We start from the raw sequence: 5,221 nt of genomic DNA, 5'->3' as shown, positions 1-5,221 counted from the left end.
AGACACAGATCAGATTATCAAATATAATGCATCGTTATGTATTAAAAGGGGATTTCAGTTATATTGCTGATAGTTTCTGTAAGAATATCATGTACTTGTTGGCCTTTAATGAAACATATCATTGCTTCTATCTTGCTGCACGTGATAATAACTTGAAGGATTATCTTGTGAGCATAAGATCCAAAACAATGATGAAAAACTTCAGTAGCTTTAAGTCAACTGAACACATACTTATTCATTTTATATATTGAATACTTTTATAATTTAAGTAAGCTTTGCTGGAAATATTGAACTTTTCCTTAAGTATAATTTGGATTGCAGGACATGAATTTGTATCAGTGTATTTCTACACTGTTGTGTCGTTACTTTTACTAAAGTGATGGATCTGAGTACTTCTTCCACCTCTGAGGTCCACTGTCGGAAATTCTCTTAGTTATTGGTGGTGACAGGCGTTATCGTACAGGAATGAAACACACCGATGTTAGCAGTCATGGCGTCCAAATCGCCGATGAAGGCCGGCACGCTCTGCAGCTGCTCCTGCAGCTGGGTCAGAGCCGCTCTCTTCCTCTCCCAGTGAGCAGACAGCATCACCATGTCCCCATCTACTGCCTAACACACACACACACACACACACACACACACACACACACACACACACACACACACACACACACACACACACACACACACACACACACACACAACATTATTGCAATAGTACAAGTACAAGTGTTTGTCTAGCGCTTTAAAAACATAACTGCTCCACCTTTTAATATTAAACGAGCATGAAAGAAGGACATAGCAATTAGCAAATGTAACTTAAATACTAGTATGTTGATTCATTGAGTGTTCAATTCATGAGTCAATTCAACACTAGCTTATTTTGTTAAAACATGTAGAAGCAGCATTGTGTTTTAATGCTCAATATATCTGGAATAAACTCCAACAAAAATGCAGGTCCGCTGCAACTCTCACTGCTTTTGGATCAAGGCGGAAGGCTTTTCCATGTGCTGAGGCTTTTTATTAAGTCAAATAACGACTCATTTCCAACACTGCACTTTCACTTTTATTCTAATTGTATACATGTCTCATTCGATTTAAGGATGTCACTTGATAATGTGCTTCTTTTGCAGGATGCCTAAAGCTTTTGATGTTTTTTTTAAAGCTCTTTGAATTGCGTTGTTTTTGAAGTGTGCCTTATAAATAAACTTGCCTTATCTAAAAGTATGTGCGGGGTGTGTTTCCCTGAAATGTCCAAGTTTGAGTATAAAATCTAGTTTTTCCATCACTTTATTGTAGCTAATGAAAAGTTCGAACTGGTATCTGACAGCATTCTTTGAAACTGCTTCCACCACATCACAATGAACCTGTGTTCATTTTCTCACAGTATTCTCATATTATCTTCAAGATCCATGAGCACAGTCTCAACACGGCCCCGGAAGAAGCTTTTCTCTACAGAGTCAATCATTCACGGTGTCTGAAGGGGTGTGTGTGATCAGTGTGTGTGATCAGTGTGTGTGATCCTACCTCTGCAGCCTGAGCACAGTCCTTAGTTCTTCTGTGGAGCAGAAACCAGCTCTCCTCATACCTGAAGAGACACATTATACAGAAACACATAAGTGTGAGCGTGTGTGTGTGGTTTTGTTCTTGTGTTTGTGTGTCTGTATGTATGTGTGTGTGTGTATATGTGTGTATGTGTAGTTGTGCAGGGTAAAGTGTGTTTCTACAGTTGTGTGTGCTGTGATGCTTGTAGGTGTTCGGGTGATGTGTGTGTACGTTTCTGTGTGAGTGGTTGTGTGTGTGTGTGTGTGTGTGTGTGTGTGTACAGTATGTGTACGTGTGTATGTGTACGTGTATATGCATGTGTACGTGTATATGAATGTGTGTGTGTATATGTATGTATATGTATATGTGTGTGTGTGTTTGTGTGTGTGTGTGTGTGTGTGTGTGTGTGTGTGTGTGTGTGTGTGTGTGTGTGTGTGTGTGTGTGTGTGTGTGTGTGTGTGTGTGTGTGTGTGTGTACCTGCTGAGGATGTCCAGTCCAGCACTGAAATGAGGAAGGCTTTCTTCAAACCTGAACAACAAACAGGAGGACACTAAGTGAGTAATGGAAAGAATCACATTTAGGTGATGGATGATTTCATATCTCATAGCTGTGACCTAAGCTAAACAATGTTTTAAACAACAAAACAAACCGTTCAGGCTCTTCAAAACCAATTGTATTTGTTGTAATAAAAATAAGAGTCCTATGGTCTTCCTCTGAAGCAACAACATGATTGGCTCTTTGGTGAGCGTGTAGCTCTTCTTCTTCTCTGAACGTATTGTTGGATTGCAAACCAACTTTAAGGTGAATACCACCACGTACTGGTCACAGCTGCACATGAGAGGTCAAGGAAAGCAATCTGGCTTTGTATTATTGGATAATAATGTATTGGCTGTGATTTTATTGTACCAATAATACATAATAATATAATATGCATTTACAATTATTGGTTGTTACATCCCTCACTGTATTATTACCCGTTTTGTAAGAAAATGTATACACTAGCAATCCCAAAGTCAACATATGTTAACACTTTATTCATCGGTCATCTTCCAACAGGTTGCCACGCACGCACGCACGCACGCACGCAGGCACACGCACCTGGGTCTTCTCCTGACTTTGGTGTCTCTTGATTTGTCTCCAAGGGTCTTGAAACTGAAGGGAGGAAAAGAGGAGATAACTGAAGACAAGCAGGGATGTACACGTCTTTGCATGGCAGTGGGATTTTTTCAGAGTGTGGCACTTGATACAGACAGAAAGAGCCTCTGAGCAACAGCATCCCACTGTTGTCTGCTATAATGTGCAAATACTTTGAATGTATATATATATGTATTCAATGTGGTAGCACCAGTGGTGTAAAGTCACTAAGTACATTTCTCTCAGGAGCTCCAACAAGCCGTGTAGGACAGAGTGAATACACATACTATACAGAGATGCTGTATGAGAAACCAATGTGAGTTTGGAAAATTGCACAATATAAATCTATTCTACTACTAGTAGACCTCAACAATGGAATTATGATCAGTAGAAATGGCCATGACATGGGACCTTTAATACTTTTGTACTTTTATTGAGTAACATTTTGAATGCAGGACTTTTACTTGTAACTGAGTATTGCTACACTCTGGTACTTCTACTTTTATTTAGGTAGATGATCTGAGTACTTCTGGGTACCACACATAGCACAATAGCAGAAGGTCTATCTTTACACTCAAGTATGTATATGAATGTATCTGCTTGAGCATTATGACTAAGACGACAGTCAGACGGGTCTCCTGTGTGTGTGTGTGTGTGTGTANTGACAGCCTCTGACACTAGATGTAAAAACACTATTCAATGATACTCAGAAAGTGTTAAGAGTCAATAACTAGCGCACTATGAGTTTCATCATTCATAAATGTGCGCTAGTTATTGACTCTTAACACTTTCTGAGTATCATTGAATAGTGTTTTTACATCTAGTGTCAGAGGCTGTCAGGTATTCAACTTTGTCAGATTTCCTTTTGTTGTTCCATATAACTTCTCAAAGTGACAAGCTGTGGTCATGACAAGATCAACACATTTATTTTGTCCCTGGATAGGTCGTTTTTGTTTAGCAGCCAGAGATATACTGTAACATGATGCTAACCTGTCTGATGTTTGGCTTGTAACAGGAAGGAGGTGGAGGCCCTGGAAGGTGAGATGCTGCTGTACTCTAATCAGGGATTACACAGAAGTACTCAGATTATTTACCTAAGTAAAAGTGGCAATACTACAGTGTAAAAATACTCAGATAAAAATATAAAGTTATGCATTCAAAAAGCATTAGCATTAAAAAGTACTTGTTATGCCAAAATAGCCAGTTAAAGCATTTATGTATTTTAAATGACTTTAGAAAAGTATTTTTGCACTCATTACTTCAATGTTGCACTTGGTAAAGGTTGGGTTTCTTTGAATGACTTTATACACTACTGGGTTGCTTAACTTTTAATATGATGTGTGTAGATTTTTGTATGAATAACCTAAAAACCTTAAATCTGCAAAGCAACAAGTGACTCAATATGTACAATAAATGTATTGAAGTAAAAAGAACAACATTTGCCTGAGAAAATGTAATAAAGTATAAAGTTGCTTTATGTGGAAATACTCAAGTAAAGTACAAGTACTTGAGTAAATGTACTTAGTTACATGACACCACTGGGGATTACACATTGTTATTACTGCTCAACAATGACTACATTACTGCCTTAGTACACTGCTCCTTTCTTAATATCTCTATTGTTGCCTATGCGTCATGGCATAGGATGTATAGACTAAAGCATCCAGAGGAAACGCATGCATTTCGTTTTTACTATCATTTCACTTTCAATTTCCAAGGAGACTATCCAACACCCACACCAGCTATGTGAAAAACACTGTTTCCTGTAGTTATTATGAAGCGTGTTTGTGTAATTCCTTACACTGCTGATAATGGTATGATGTGAACCTCTTGGTATGATGTGAACCTCTTGGTATGATGTGAAACTCTTGGTATGATGTGAACCTCTTGGTATGATGTGAAACTCTTGGTATGATGTGAACCTCTTGGTATGATGTGAAACTCTTGAGATTAGAGGACTAACATGTCTTCTGTTTGTAGTGGAACTGAACTCTGAGCATGCTCAGAAGGTGGCAGAGCTGGAGCAGACCATGAAGCAGAAACTGAGAGAACGACAGAAAGTGTACGAGGAAGCCTTCAACCAAGACGTGCAGCAATACCTGTCCACTGGATACCTGCAGCACAGAGGTAGGTACCCACACAGAATACCTCCTTTAATGATCACAACTATTGAGCAGATCAGTGGAGACGTGGACTATTTCATTTTCTGCACTAGAATGTGTCAATATTAGCCTATTATTCTAACAATGGGTTTTACAAACACGTAGAAGAGAGGCAAGAATATAATGTTTCTTTTATTGACAAGCAATGATGAAATAAACTTGAAATTCAGTCAATGGAAACTACCCTGGTGCTAGGTTCAGGACAGTGTGGAAACAGGGAGAGAGAGCAGGGTGCGGCATGCAACATGGGTGCCCAAGCTGGGTGCTTATTACAAGATTTAGGTTTAATACGTGTGTGTGTGTGTGTGTGTGTGTGTGTGTGTGTGTGTGCGCGCGCAGAGCAAGCAGGAACAGACGTGCGTGTTCTGGATCAGATGAC

General features: G+C 39.2%; 1 long non-coding RNA gene across 1 annotated transcript; it reads left to right on the top strand.

Moving 5' to 3' along the window:
* The first annotated feature begins 3,424 nt into the window (after positions 1-3,424).
* On the top strand, positions 3,425-5,221 carry LOC104954738 (uncharacterized). The gene is made up of 3 exons (XR_799373.1): positions 3,425-3,718; positions 4,661-4,807; positions 5,182-5,221. It is a non-coding gene; the product is annotated as an uncharacterized lncRNA (long non-coding RNA).

The sequence above is a fragment of the Notothenia coriiceps genome, unplaced genomic scaffold, assembly GCF_000735185.1.
Source record: "Notothenia coriiceps isolate Sejong01 unplaced genomic scaffold, NC01 NC01_scaffold00023730, whole genome shotgun sequence".
Lineage (NCBI taxonomy): Eukaryota > Metazoa > Chordata > Actinopteri > Perciformes > Nototheniidae > Notothenia > Notothenia coriiceps.
This window is presented reverse-complemented; position numbering and strand designations above follow the sequence as displayed.